The following is a 16,285-nucleotide window of genomic DNA, read 5'->3' as shown; positions in this document are numbered from 1 at the left end:
ACATGACACAGATGGTAACTTTGTTGTGTTTTTCAGATGATCCAAATCTCACAAAAAGTAGTTTTTATGATATGTTAATGACCCGTCGCAAATGCCTAGGGGCGGAGAGTTTGCTGAAGGTGCCCAAGTTCCCATGCCTCACTCGCGCCAGTTACTGGCGTGAAATCGGCGCATGCGCACTGCCTATCTCTGTGCCCCTGCCCACAGTGGGCAGAACACTGTGCATGCCCGGGACCGGCAGTGAGTGATGCGCGAACGGCCTATAGGGAAATATGATGTCACAGAGCCACAGGGCTGCCCGGAGTTTACTGAGGGGCGGAGTTGGGCGCAAAGGAAGCAAGGGAACTTGGGCACTTTCTGCAAACTCTCCGCCCCTGGGCACTTGCGACGGCTCATTAGCATATCACAAAAACTACTTTTTGGGCGATTTGGATGATCTGAAAAATGAAACAAAGGTACCATCTGTGTCATGTCTTTGTGTCCCACTGAACTTTGTGTCAGGTTGGTGACAGACTCCCTTTAAGGCAGAAATAACATGGATATCAACATTCCTGTGTCGTTCCATTGCTTACTGGAAATCTCCAGGCATTACGACTAGAACACTAGGTAAAACCACATATTATTGCCAGAGAATCCATTTTATTTTTTGTACAGCTTCTAAACAACCTCCTTTTTACAAATTTGTAGCTAAAATAACGTTTTTCGTTAGGTCCTTATTAAAAAAAAATGTCAGCAGGTTTTGTTCTACAGCTGTCAAGATGGGGAGTGGGGGAAACCCCCCCACCATACAATGAGGGAAAAATAAGGTAGCAGCTAGGCCTGGAAACAGGGAAAAGGGAGCTGGAAACCAACTAAGTATCCCTAAATCCTATCCCTGACCCTGACCTCCTGACTGTATGAGCCGCCCTCGATGGTAGGGGGCTCATACTCTCGAACCTGGGCCCTACTGATCCTAACAGTCCCTGCAATATGGCATCAGAAGGTAGAGACAACAGATTCCTCCAAGACACAGAGGAACCGGAGTCTCCAACAGGCCTAGCAACAAAGGGGAAGAAAGCAGCTAGCAGTGGACGACATGACAGGTAAGTGTCCAGTGGCAGAAAACACAACTGCCAACAGGACCAACATGGACACCTACCTGACACAGCTGCAACAGGAACTCGAGCCGTCTACGCCGCTACCACAGGATCCTGGTAATGCGCATAGGCCCAAACACACACACCAGGCAGGACCCAGCACGAACACCAAACACAGAATCTAGTAGAAACAAGCTGGACCACCATGCGGCATGAACCATGGCGGCACCAGGCTGCGCTGTTTGGGGGAGCTCCAGGAAGCCTCTGGGGAGCTCCAGGAAGCCTCTTCTGGAGGTATAGGACATATAAAGGATATGTCTGGCATCCATGCTGACCTGAAACACCAAACAGGCCAGACATGAAACACCAAACCAGACATAACAACCACCCCAAACATAAACCCACACCAAACATACAAGTGAGGTAGGGTAATAGAAACACAAAAGGATGACATCAGAAGACATCAGGTGACACTGATGTCCCATAAGGTGGCCCTCAAGGATTGGGCAGATGGAAAAGCACCAGCTCCTCAAGACACTGAAGACAATCTGACCTCATGCTCACAACTCACAACAATAAGAACCAAGAGGCCACACTCAGCTCCACCTTGCACACACCTTAACCCCATACACACCAGAAATGGGAAGGGAAACAGCCTTAAAGGGGGAGTGCACACGCATGCATAATCATCAACACGTTGCCACCAGCAACAATCATGTGCGGCAAAAGTGTCACGGCAAACTACCACCAAGCCGTGACAACAACCTTCATTCTCAGTGTATCTGCAGACTATCTTTCTTTTTGCTTTACACTGGGAGATGTTCTGACAGCTCAATGTGTAGGCCTCATCTCTGAACTCCTGACAGCTCACAAACACTAAATATAGCTAAACTCTTACTGAACTGAAAAGGATAAGGCTTAACCACTTAAGGACCACAGGTTTATAACCCCCTAAAGACCAGGCCCTTTTTTACAAATCGGCACTCCACAACTTTAGCAGTTTATTGCTCGGTCATGCAACTTACCACCCAAATGAATTTTACCCCCTTTTCTTCTCACTAATAGAGCTTTCATTTGGTGGTATTTCATTGCTGCTGACATTTTTACTTTTTTTGTTATTAATCGAAATTTAACGATTTTTTTGCAAAAAAAATGACATTTTTCACTTTCAGTTGTAAAATTTTGCAAAAAAAAACGACATCCATATATAAATTTTGCTCTAAATTTATTGTTCTACATGTCTTTGATAAAAAAAAAATGTTTGGGTAAAAAAAAAATGGTTTGGGTAAAAGTTATAGCGTTTACAAACTATGGTACAAAAATGTGAATTTCCGCTTTTTGAAGCAGCTCTGACTTTCTGAGCACCTGTCATGTTTCCTGAGGTTCTACAATGCCCAGACAGTACAAACACCCCACAAATGACCCCATTTCGGAAAGTAGACACCCTAAGGTATTCGCTGATGGGCATAGTGAGTTCATAGAACTTTTTATTTTTTGTCACAAGTTAGTGGAAAATGATGATTTTTTCTTTTTTCTTTTTTTTTTCTTACAAAGTCTCATATTCCACTAACTTGTGACAAAAAATAAAAACGTCTATGAACTCACTATGCACATCAGCAAATACCTTGGGGTGTCTTCTTTCCAAAATGGGGTCACTTGTGGGGTAGTTATACTGCCCTGGCATTCTAGGGGCCCAAATGTGTGGTAAGTAGTTTGAAATCAAAATGTGTAAAAAATGACCAGTGAAATCCGAAAGGTGCTCTTTGGAATGTGGGCCCCTTTGCCCACCTAGGCTGCAAAAAAGTGCCACACATGTGGTATCACCGTACTCAGGAGAAGTTGGGGAATGTGTTTTGGGGTGTCATTTTACATATACCCATGCTGGGTGAGATAAATATCTTGGTCAAATGCCAACTTTGTATAAAAAAATGGGAAAAGTTGTCTTTTGCCAAGATATTTCTCTCACCCAGCATGGGTATATGTAAAATGACACCCCAAAACACATTCCCCAACTTCTCCTGAGTACGGAGATACCACATGTGTGACACTTTTTTGCAGCCTAGGTGGGCAAAGGGGCCCATATTCCAAAGAGCACCTTTCGGATTTCACCGGTCATTTTTTACACATTTTGATTTCAAACTTCTTACCACACATTTGGGCCCTTAGAATGCCAGGGCAGTATAACTACCCCACAAGTGACCCCATTTTGGAAAGAAGACACCCCCAGGTATTTCGTGATGGGCATAGTGAGTTCATGGAAGTTTTTATTTTTTGTCACAAGTTAGTGGAATATGAGACTTTGTAAGGGAAAAAAAAAAAAAAAAATTATAATTTTCCGCTAACTTGTGACAAAAAATAAAAAATTCTAGGAACTCGCCATGCCCCTCACGGAATACCTTGGGGTGTCTTCTTTCCAAAATGGGGTCACTTGTGGGGTAGTTATACTGCCCTGGCATTTTCCAGGGGCCCTAATGTGTGGTAAGTAGGTAAATGACCTGTGAAATCCGAAAGGTGCTCTTTGGAATGTGGGCCCCTTTGCCCACCTAGGCTGCAAAAAAGTGCCACACATGTGGTATCGCCGTATTCAGGAGAAGTTGGGGAATGTGTTTTGGGGTGTCATTTTACATATACCCATGCTGGGTGAGATTAATATCTTGGTCAAATGCCAACTTTGTATAAAAAAAATGGGAAAAGTTGTCTTTTGCCAAGATATTTCTCTCACCCAGCATGGGTATATGTAAAATGACACCCCAAAACACATTGCCCAACTTCTCCTGAGTACGGCGATACCAGATGTGTGACACTTTTTTGCAGCCTAGATGCGCAAAGGGGCCCACATTCCTTTTATGAGGGCATTTTTAGACATTTGGATCCCAGACTTCTTCTCACGCTTTAGGGCCCCTAAAATGCCAGGGCAGTATAAATACCCCACATGTGACCCCATTTTGGAAAGAAGACACCCCAAGGTATTCAATGAGGGGCATGGCGCGTTCATAGAAAAAAACATTTTGGGCACAAGTTAGCGGAAATTGATTTTATTTATTTTTTTCTCACAAAGTCTCCCTTTACACTAACTTGGGACAAAAATTTAAATCTTTCATGGACTCAATATGCCCCTCACGGAATACCTGGGGGTGTCTTCTTCCCGAAATGGGGTCACATGTGGGGTATTTATACTGCCCTGGCATTCTAGGGGCCCTAAAGCGTGAGAAGAAGTCTGGAATATAAATGTCTAAAAATTTTTACGCATTTGGATTCCGTGAGGGGTATGGTGACTTCATGTGAGATTTTATTTTTTGACACAAGTTAGTGGAATATGAGACTTTGTAAGAAAAAAATAAAAAATTCCGCTAACTTGGGCCAACAAAAATGTCTGAATGGAGCCTTACAGAGGGGTGATCAATGACAGGGGGGTAATCAATGACAGGGGGGTGATCAGGGAGTCTATATGGGGTGATCACCCCCCTGTCATTGATCACCCCCCTATAAGGCTCCATTCAGATGTCCGTATGTGTTTTGCGGATCCGATCCATGTATCCGTGGATCCGTAAAAATCATACGGACATCTGAATGCAGCCTGACAGGGGGGGTGATCAATGACAGGGGGGGGTGATCAATGACAGGGGGGTGATCAGGGAGTCTATATGGGGTGATCACCCCCCCTGGAAGGCTCCAGGGAGATGCCTGTATGTGTTTTGCGGATCTGATCCATCTATCAGTGGATCCGTAAAAATCATGCGGACATCTGAATGGAGCTTTACAGGGGGGTGATCAATGACAGGGGGGTAATCAATGACAGGGGGGTGATCAGGGAGTCTATATGGGGTGATCACCACAGTCATTGATCACGCCCCTGTAAGGCTCCATTCAGACGTCCGTATGCGTTTTGCGGATCCGATCCATCTATCAGTGGATCCGTAAAAATCATGCGGACATCTGAATGGAGCTTTACAGGGGGGTGATCAATGACAGGGGGGTAATCAATGACAGGGGGGTGATCAGGGAGTCTATATGGGGTGATCACCACAGTCATTGATCACGCCCCTGTAAGGCTACATTCAGACGTCCGTATGCGTTTTGCGGATCCGATCCATCTATCAGTGGATCCGTAAAAATCATGCGGACATCTGAATGGAGCTTTACAGGGGGGTGATCAATGACAGGGGGGTAATCAATGACAGGGGAGTGATCAGAGAGTCTATATGGGGTGATCACCACAGTCATTGATCACGCCCCTGTAAGGCTCCATTCAGACGTCCGTATGCGTTTTGCGGATCCGATCCATCTATCAGTGGATCCGTAAAAATCATGCAGACGTCTGAATGGAGCTTTACAGGGGGGTGATCAATGACAGGGGGGTAATCAATGACAGGGGGGTGATCAGGGAGTCTATATGGGGTGATCACCACAGTCATTGATCACATTTCTGTAAGGCTCCATTCAGACGTCCGTATGCGTTTTGCGGATCCGATCCATCTATCAGTGGATCCGTAAAAATCATGCGGACATCTGAATGGAGCTTTACAGGGGGGTGATCAATGACAGGGGGGTAATCAATGACAGGGGGGTGATCAGGGAGTCTATATGGGGTGATCACCACAGTCATTGATCACGCCCCTGTAAGGCTCCATTCAGACGTCCGTATGCGTTTTGCGGATCCGATCCATCTATCAGTGGATCCGTAAAAATCATGCGGACATCTGAATGGAGCTTTACAGGGGGGGTGATCAATGACAGGGGGGTAATCAATGACAGGGGGTGATCAGGGAGTCTATATGGGGTGATCAAGGGTGAATAAGGGGTTAATAAGTGACAGGGGGGGGGTGTAGTGTAGTGGTGCTTGGTGCAACATATTACTGAGCTACCTGTGTCCTCTGGTGGTCGATCCAAACAAAGGGGACCACCAGAGGACCAGGTAGCAGGTATATTAGACGCTGTTATCAAAACAGCGTCTAATATACCTGTTAGGGGTTAAAAAAAATCACATCTCCAGCCTGCCAGCGAACGATCGCCGCTGGCAGACTGGAAATCCACTCTCTTACCTTCCGTTCCTGTGAGCGCGCACGCCTGTGTGCGCGCGTTCACAGGAAGTCTCGGCTCACGCGAGATGACGCCAATCGGCGTTAGTGTGACCTGGGAGCGCCGCAGAAATGACGCCTTTCGGCGTTAGCGCGGCGGCAAGTCATGAGAACCCGTCACCTCTATTATGCTGCCCTTGCTGAGGGCAGAATAGTAAAGCAGGCTGTAACTTCTGGGCTATAATTCTGTACTTTTACACTACTGACCGGGCAAAGCTTGCAGCGCGTTCCACCGCTGTGGGGTAAATGATTCAGATCAGACCTGTGGACCCTGCCTATGACTGAAAAGTTTATTTCATATTATGCAAAAATTCTGCTGCACCTTAGCCCAAGCATTTGGTTAGTACCTCCATTGTCTATGAAAGTGAAAAAGAAAAGTGGGCAAATGCACAGGTGTTGAAAGGGATAGAAACTTTATTGGCAATGTGTTTCAATACCGGACTGATATGTTCATCAGATCTTCATTTTGCAACTTTCTGAAGATAGAATTCTAAAGTGCAGGACTTGATCATTTCCCCCTCAATGTATGTATGCATTTTGAATGTTTCAATAGGTATTTATGCCTAAACCAAAATATTTTTTTTTTACGTAGGTTTTGTAAAAGGGAAAAACGAAATAAAATTTTATAACAGAAAAACTAGGAAAAAAAGAATAATACAAATAGGCAACAAGGACACGTCCTTTTACTAAACAACATCAAGTCACAAAGATATGAAGGGTAACAATTCATTCCACATAGATGTGAACTCAAGTGTTAAACTGGCCACAAATCAAAAGGGTTTATCAAAATCACATGCACAAGCATTATCATGGATTGTGGAAATTTGGGGACTTAATGTCAGTGGAATGTTATTAAACCAATCTGGCTGGTATAATAGGTTTAAACAGTTTAATACCATGGTAACTTTTATTACCAAAAAATGCTGCACCTGCCTACTGACTAGAGCCTTATTTGAAGCTGCAGTGTGTAATTCATTAAATCTGGCACCTGAGTGAGATATCTACATGTTAAACATGGAGAGGCCCTAGGAATGTGAGCCATTGCTTAGCAGTCTGTATGTGGAAGGAAAGAATGCATCATCACTTTCTAGAACATTAACCCATCAGGTGCAGGGAAGGCCACTCATTTCTCTCATTTAGCACAACCACAGATTTTGTACTTTGGTGCAGGCAAGTCGAAATGCCCAGAGTTAAATAAAAAATACAGGAAAATGAATACATCAGAAATTAATATTCATTTACAGCTTTCCCTGTATATTTTAAAATTTTGTATTATTTTTATGCCTTTTTAAAGAAACATCAATGAAACATTCCCAAAATCGTTTATATTGAAAACACATGTAGGTCTAGACAGGCCATTTTTGTGTGTGTGCTCTTGTGCACATATGTTATATCGTAAGAGAATAGGGAAATGTAATGTACAAGGAAAATCCATTGTCTGAGCGAGAATTCGTAAGTTCACTAGGGCACCATAACCCCTTTCTCACTGGACCATTTTCTGTCTTTTGCATTTTCGTTTTTCACTCCCCATCTTCCCGGAGCCATAACTATTTTATTTTTCATCCATATAGCCGACAAGTTTTACTTTTTAATTAAAAAATGTAATATTACAATTTAGTGTGAAGTTGGCAAAGAAATTTCAAATAGGGTGGTATTGAAAAAAATTTAACGCAACTCCTCCACAGGTTTTGTTATTATACCGTTTGCTATTTGACATGTCAATTTCATTACTCGGGTCAGTACAATTACAGTGATACCACATTTATATAGGTTTTCTTGTGACTTAAAACTGAAAAAAAAACCTTTTTTCTTTGCATTGCCTTATTCTGACTCAAAGTTTCTTTTTTTATATGAACGTCTATAGAGCAGTGTAAGCGCTCAAGATTTGCTTGTAGTTTTAGTCAATACAATTTTGGGGTGTGTATGACTTTTTGGATTCCTTTTTATTCGATTTTTTTATTTTTTTTGGTAGGTGAAGCAACAACAAAATATGGCCATTGTGATTCTTTTTTACGCTACAGCGTTCACTGCACAGGATAAATATTATATTGTAATAATATTGGTGTTTTGAGAAATGGCTATGCCTATGATTTTTTTTTTTATTATTTGATTTTTATTATGGGGAAAGGGGGGCGATTTGAATTTATATCAAAATTTTTGTACTTGTTTTTTTTTTTAAGTCCCCCCCTAGGGGACTTGAACATGTGATCATCAGATCTCTACCCCCTTAGGCCCCTTTCACACAGGCGTTGCAGGAAAATGTGCGGGTGCGTTGCGGGAACACCCGCGATTTTTCCGCACGAGTGCAAAACATTGTAATGCGTTTTGCACTCGCATGAGAAAAATCGCACGTGTTTGGTACCCAAACCCGAACTTCTTCACAGGAGTTCGGGCTTGGGATCGGTGTTCTGTAAATAGTATTATTTTCCCTTATAACATGGTTATAAGGGAAAATAATAGCATTCTGAATACAGAATGCATAGTAAAACATCGCTGGAGGGATTAAAAAAATAAAAATAAATTTGAACTCACCTTAGTCCACTTGTTCACGGCCCGGCATCTCCTTCTGGCTTCATCTGATCTCTGTGCAGCAACAGGACCTTTGGTGACGTCATTCCGGTCATCACATGATCCATCACATGATCTTTTACCATGGTGATGGATCATGTGATGACCGGAATGATGTCACCAAAGGTCCTGTTGCTGCACAGAGATCAGATGAAGCCAGAAGGAGATGCCGGGCTACGCGAACAAGTGGATTAAGGTGAGTTAAATTTTTATTTATTTTTTTAACCCCTCCAGCGATGTTTTACTATGCATTCTGTATTCAGAATGCTATTGTTTTCCCTTATAACCATGTTATAAGGGAAAATAATAATGATCGGGTCTCCATCCCGATCGTCTCCTAGAAACCGTGCGTGAAAATCGCACCGTATCCGCATTTGCATGCGGATGCTTGCGATTTTCACGCAACCCCATTCATTTCTATGGGGCCTGCGTTACGTGAAAAATGCACAAAGAGGAGCATGCTGCGATTTTCACGCAACGCACAAGTGATGCGTGAAAATCACTGCTCATGTGAACAGCCCCATAGAAATGAATGGGTCGGTATTCAGTGCGGGTGCAATGCGTTCACCTCCCGCATCGCATCCGCGCGGAATACTCGCTCGTGTGAAAGGGGCCTTAGACGGCAATGAATAAACACTGCAGTCTAGAGGAGATTCGCTATGTTCTATAAGCAGGCATAGGAGCCTGCAGAGGGCCTGAGGCTGCCGCAGCAGATGAAGTGCTTCCCTGACCTCAGGGCAAAGGAGCAGTTCAGGCCCCGGCAGTGCTGTGCTTCTCGGTAAAGACCTCTCAGATGCTGTGGTTGCAATTGGCCACTGCATCTGAGGGGTTAAAAGTTCATGATCAGCTTTATCAACGATCATATGCTTTACATCCAGATGAGCAGGCACCATGCCGTACATGTATGATGCATGTGGGGAAGGGATTAAACAATGTAAAAACGTGTTTCTCATGGCATTTTTAAAAGTGTTAGGCCCCTTTCACACGGGCGAGTATTCCGCGCAGGTGCAATGCGTGATGTGAACACATTGCACCCGCACTGAATCCGGACCCATTCATTTCTATGGGGCTGTGCACATGAGCTGTGATTTTCCCGCATCACTTGTGCGTTGTGTGAAAATCGCAGCATGCTCTATATTCTGCGTTTTTCACGCAACGCAGGCCCCATAGAAGTGAATGGGGCCGCGTGAAAATCGCAAGCATCCGCAAGCAAGTGCGGATGCGGTGCGATTTTCACGCATGGTTGCTAGGTGACAATCGGGCTGGGGACCCGATCTGTATTATTTTCCCTTATAACATGGTTATAAGGGAAAATAATAGCATTCTTAATACAGAATGCAAAGTAAAATAGTGATGGAGGGGTTAAAAAAAAAAATAATTAACTCACCGAGTCCACTTGATTGCGTAGTTGCGGATCTCTGTCTTCTTCTGTAATGTTGAGCTGCCGGCTAAGGACCTGTGGTGACGTCACATCACATGGTCCAATCACATGGTCCCTCACCATGGTGATGAACCATGTGATTGGACCTTGTGATGAGCACAGTGATGTCACCACAGGTCTTTTGCCAGGTCCTGAAGATAGAACAGAGACCGGCAGCTATGGAGCAGGTAAGTTAACTTTTTCTTCTTTTTTTTTTAACCTCTCCATCCCTAATTTACTTTGCATTCTGTATTAAGAATGCTATTATTTTCCCTTATAACCATGTTATAAGGGAAAATAATAAAATCGACACAACACCTAACCCAAACCTGAACTTCAGTGATGAAGTCCGGGTTTGGGTCTGGGTACCAAACATGGCGATTTTTCTCACGCGCGTGCAAAACGCATTAAAATGCTTTGCACTCGCGCGGAAAAATCCCGCATTTTACCGCAACGCACCCGCATCTTATCGGGCCCTCACACGCCACGCTCGTGTTAAAGAGGCCTTACAATGCCAACAAAAACACACAATTAACAATGCAGCAAAACACTGTGGGAGGAATTTATAAAGCCCTACAAGCCACAATTCTAGCTTCAAAAAGTCATAAAAAAGGCTATGTGACCTTTTGGGCTTATTTGTGCTTTTGCATATTTACACCACTCTCTCCAGTTTTGAAAAGTGAAGTGGTTATGGTTAGCCTGTCAAGCTAATTCAGGCCATATTTATCAAATTAGACTTTTTTTTTTTTTAAGTTGCAAAAATTGTCATCTTCAGTGTGTGAATCCAGCCATAGGTCACTTTCCCAGGGTCAGTATTTGTCTGAATCAGTATTTGTAAAACAAGACCGGGAACTGGTCCAAAGCATGGCAGCTTTCATGACAACTGTATTCTTCATCATTATTCCATATTTTTTTCTTAACCTCTTACGGACACAGGGCGTACCTGTACACCCTAATGTCCTGGTACTTAAGGACACAGGGCGTACAAGTACGCCCTGTGTAGTTCCGATCACCGCCGTGCGGCGGGTGGTGATCGAAACAAGGTGCCTGCTCAAATCATTGAGCAGACACCTCAGTACAATGCCCAGGGGAGTCCTGTGACCTCCCCCTCCCCCGTGTCGGCGATCGCAGCAAACCACAGGTCAATTCAGACCTGCGGTTTGCTGCGTTTCCGGGTTATTCGGGTCTCTGGTGACCTGATAACCCGGAATAGGACGATGATCGATGGTGTGATAATACACCACCAATCACCATCCTGCAATCCTGAGAGGTGGCGGTCACGCCACCTCTCAGGATCGCTTCTGAATGGCTGGCTGGGCAGGTGGGCAGGCGAAGCGGCAAATTTGAATTGCCGGAGCTCCTCTCCCCGGTCATCCACGTCCGTGAGCATGGAGAGAGAGGAGCTCCGGCTGCAGTGTAAGTTTTTTGTGCCATCAGGGAGAGGTAGGGAGAAGTAGATTAGGCAGGGATTGTGAGGGAGAGTTAGGAAAAAAAAAAAAAAGTTTTTTACTGTGGTGTAGCACCCGGATCGCGTGTCTGGGGTCCACAGCACTCAGCTGTGTGACCCTAGACCCCCCAGGGGTGCTGCAGCTTGCCCCCCCACCCCACATTTTTTGGGGTGCAAGTGTTTTTTTGTGTTTTTTGCATGCGCTGACTGTGGCCGGCACTCTTAGCGTCCAGCAACTGTTAGCGCATCGTCCACCCCACCGCTGATCAGCTTCGTACCGCTGATCAGCACGTTTGAATCTTTTATTTAAATTTTTTTTTGCTAGTTTTTTTTTTTTTCCTGTTAGGTGTAGGGCAAAGTACGCGAACACCTGTCCACCACGCACACTAAATAAAGTTTTTCACGCACACACACACACACACACTCCCCTATGGCCTGCCGGACGTTCTCGGCCGAGGAGGCATATGCCCTGCTTGCCTCAGAATCCGAGAGACCCAGTGAGGACGAGGATGACCCCACTTTCCTCTTGTCATCCGCGTCCTCCTCATCATCTAGCGATGATGATAATCCCCAAGGTGCGGAGACGCCGCCATGCGGAGCAAGGGGACCGCCATGCCAGGGACCCTGTGGCCCACACTAGTACGAGCAGCTCTGGGGCTTGTACTAGTTTTCCGGCCCACTAGATAAGTCCACCTGAGCCCCCTACCGGTGAACTTGCATGGTGTACCCCAGAGGATTTTGAGCCTGTGATTCCCGATTTTGTTGGCCAACCAGGAATCCAGATTCCCACAGTGGGCTTCACTGAATATGATTTTTTTAGTCTTTTTTTCCGTGACCACTTTGTGAATATGATGGTGGAGAAAACGAACTTGTACGCCCAACAGTTCATTGCTCAACACCCGGGCTCCTTTTTGGCTAGGTCCGGTGGCTGGACTCCGGTCAGTGCAGCCGAGATGAGGACGTTTTGGGGCCTCGTGCTGCACATGGGCCTAATCAAAAAACCTAGTGTCAGGCATTACTGGAGTGGGGACGTCCTCTACCAGACCCCCCACTTTACAGTACAGCCATGACACGTACCCGGTTTGAGTCCATTCGGAAATGCCTGCATTATGCATATAATGCAGCATATCCCCCCCGAGGTGATCCTGCCTATGACTGCCTGTACAAAATCAGGCCGGTCATCGATCACTTCAGGGCCACATTTTTGGAGGCCTATGTACCTGGAAGGGAGGTTGCGGTTGATGAGTCTCTCATTGCTTTCAAGGGAAGACTCATTTTCCGCCAGTATGTTCCCTCTAAGCGGGTGAGGTATGGCGTGAAGCTGTACAAACTTTGTGTGACTTCCTCAGGGTACACTTACAAGTTTCGTGTGTACTAGGGGCGAGATTCCCGTAGTGAACCCCAGAATGTCCCCCACTCTGGGTGTTAGTGGGAAACTTGTGTGGGACCTTATGCACCCACTGCTAGATATGGGTTACTACCTTTACGTGGATAACTTTGATACTAGTATCCCCTTGTTCCAGTCCCTCGCCGCCAGATCCACGTCCGCTTGTGGGACCGTGTGGGAAAATCAATGCAGCCTCCCTACTCAAGGTAGCTATCCCCAGGGGTGAGACCCATGCCCTTACCAGTGGAAACCTGTTACTGGTCAGATATAAGGACAAGAAGGATGTCCTTGTACTGTCCACAATTCACGGTAACGGTATCACCCCTGTCCCTGTGCGAGGTACCGCGGCAACGGTCCTCAAGCCCCATTGTTTGGTCGACTACAATCGGTATATGGGAGGAGTTGATATAACGCCATGTGCAAACCCCAGGCATGGTACAAAAAAGTTGCGGTCTACTTGGTACAGGTTGCCTTGTACAACTCTTTTGTGCTGTCCCGGAGCACTGGCAACACAGGGAAATTCCTCCAGTTCTATGAGGCAGTCCTCAAGGCCCTGAACTTTTTTAACCAAGAAAGAGCAGGCCGGAGTACTACAAAAAAAGTGCAGAGTGTGTCACAGGAGGGGGATACGGAAGGACACCACCACTCAGTGTGACACATGCCCCGATCATCCGGGCTTCTGCATTAACGGTTGCTTCAGGGAGTACCACACTTCCATAGAGTACTACATTTTTAATCCCCTTCCCCAATTTTAATTCCATTTAGCCACTGACAATCGAAAAAAAAACTATGGTTCTCAGACTTGAGACACTAAAACCAAACAAAATGTTTTTTCAAAAATATTATTTTGTAAAACTAAAATAAATAAAATAAGTTGACATACAGTACAGACCAAAAGTTTGGACACACCTTCTCATTCAAAGAGTTTTCTTTATTTTCATGACTATGAAGGCATCAAAACTATGAATTAACACATGTGGAATTATATACATAACAAACAAGTGTGAAACAACTGAAAATATGTCATATTCTAGATTCTTCAAAGTAGCCACCTTTTGCTTTGATTACTGCTATGCACACTCTTGGCATTCTCTTGATGAGCTTCAAGAGGTAGTACCCTGAAATGGTCTTCCAACAGTCTTGAAGGAGTTCCCAGAGATGCTTAGCACTTATTGGCCCTTTTGCCTTCACTCTGCGGTCCAGCTCACCCCAAACCATCTCGATTGGGTTCAGGTCCGGTGACTGTGGAGGCCAGGTCATCTGGCACAGCACCCCATCACTCTCCTTCATGGTCAAATAGCCCTTACTTTCAAAGTTTTCCCAATTTTTCGGCTTACTGACTGACCTTCATTTCCTAAAGTAATGATGGCCACTCGTTTTTTTTTACTTAGCTGCTTTTTTCTTGCCATAATACAAATTCTAACAGTCTATTCAGTAGGACTATCAGCTGTGTATCCACCTGACTTCTCCTCAACGCCACTGATGGTCCCAACCCCATTTAGAAGGCAAGAAATCACACTTATTAAACCTGACAGGGCACACCTGTGAAGTGAAAACCATTTCAGGGGACTACCTCTTGAAGCTCATCAAGAGAATGCCAAGAGTGTACAAAGCAGTAATCAAAGCAAAAGGTGGCTACTTTGAAGAACCTAGAATATGACATATTTTCAGTTGTTTCACACTTGTTTGTTATGTATATAATTCCACATGTGTTAATTCACAGTTGTGATGCCTTCAGTGTGAATCTACAATTTTCATACTCAAAACTCTTTGAATGAGAAGGTGTGTCCAAACTTTTGGTCTGTACTGTATTAGGTATCGCCGCGTCAGTAAGAATCTGCTCTATAAAAATACCCCATGACTTAACCCCTCAGACGAACATGGTCAAATTTTTTAAATAAAAACAATGCAAAAAAAAGTTTTTTTTTTTGTCACCTTATGTCACAAAAAGTGTAATAGCAAGCGATCAAAAAATCATATGCCCCCCAAAATAGTGCCAATAAAACCGTCCTCTCATCCCGCAAAAAATAAGCCCCTACCTAAGATAATCGGCAAAAAAAAACAACTGACTCTTAGACTATGGAGATACTAAAAATAAAATAAAAACGGTGCCAAAACAGCTATTTTTGGGCAAATTTTTCATTTTAACAAAGCAAGGGTTAACAGCCAAACAAAACTTTATATTTATTACCCTGATTCTGCAGTTTACAGAAACACCCCATATGTGATCGTAAACTGCTGTATGACCAAACGGCAGGGCGCAGAAGAAAAGGAACGCCATATGGTTTCTGGAAGGCAGATTTTGATGGCCTTTTTTTTTGCACCATGTCCCATTTGAAGAACCTCTGATGCACCCCTAGAGTAGAAACTCCATAAAAGTGACCCCACTCAAGAAACTACACCTCTCAATGTATTCAAAACTGATTTTACAAACTTTATTAACCCGTTAGGTTTTCCTCAACAGTTTATGGCAATTGGAGATGAAATTTCAGAATTTCTATTTTTGGCAACCTTGCCTCACAAACATGTAATATAGAGCAACCAAAAATCATATGTACCCTGAAAATAGTCCCAACAAAACTGTCACCTTATCCCGTACTTTCCAAAATGGGGTCACTTTTATGGAGTTTCTATTCTAGGGGTGCATCAGGGGGGCTTCAAATGGGACATGATGTAAATAAACCAGTCCAGCAAAATCTGCCTTCCAAAAACCACACGGCGCTCCTTTCCCTATACGCCCTACCGTGTGCTCGTACAGTAGTTTACGACCACATATGGGGTATTTCTGCAAACTACAGAATCAGGGCAATAAATATTGAGTTTTGTTTGGTTTCTAACCCTTGCTTTGTTACTGGAAAAAATTTATTAAAATGGAAAATTTACCAAAAAATTAAATTCTTAAATTTCATCTCCATTTGCCAATAACTCTTGTGGAACACCTAAAGGGTTAACAAAGTTTGTAAAATCAGTTTTGAAAACCTTGAGGGGTGTAGTTTCTAGAATGGGGTCATTTTTGGGTGGTTTCTATTATGTAAGCCTCACAAAGTGACTTCAGACCTGAACAGGTCCTTAAAAAGTGGGTTTTTGAACATTTCTGAAAAATTTCAAGATTTGCTTCTAAACTTCTAAGCCTTGTAACATCCCCAAAAAATAAAATGGCATTCCAAAAATGATCCAAACATGAAGTAGACATATGGGGAATGTAAAGTAATAACTATTTTTGGAGGTATTACTATGTATTATACAGGGTGGGCCATTTATATGGATACACCTTAATAAAATGGGAATGGTTGGTGATATTAACTTCCT

Source organism: Bufo bufo, chromosome 6 (assembly GCF_905171765.1).
Source record: "Bufo bufo chromosome 6, aBufBuf1.1, whole genome shotgun sequence".
Taxonomy (NCBI): Eukaryota; Metazoa; Chordata; class Amphibia; order Anura; family Bufonidae; genus Bufo; species Bufo bufo.
The sequence above is the reverse complement of the archived record's forward strand: the minus strand, read 5'-3'. Positions refer to the sequence as shown.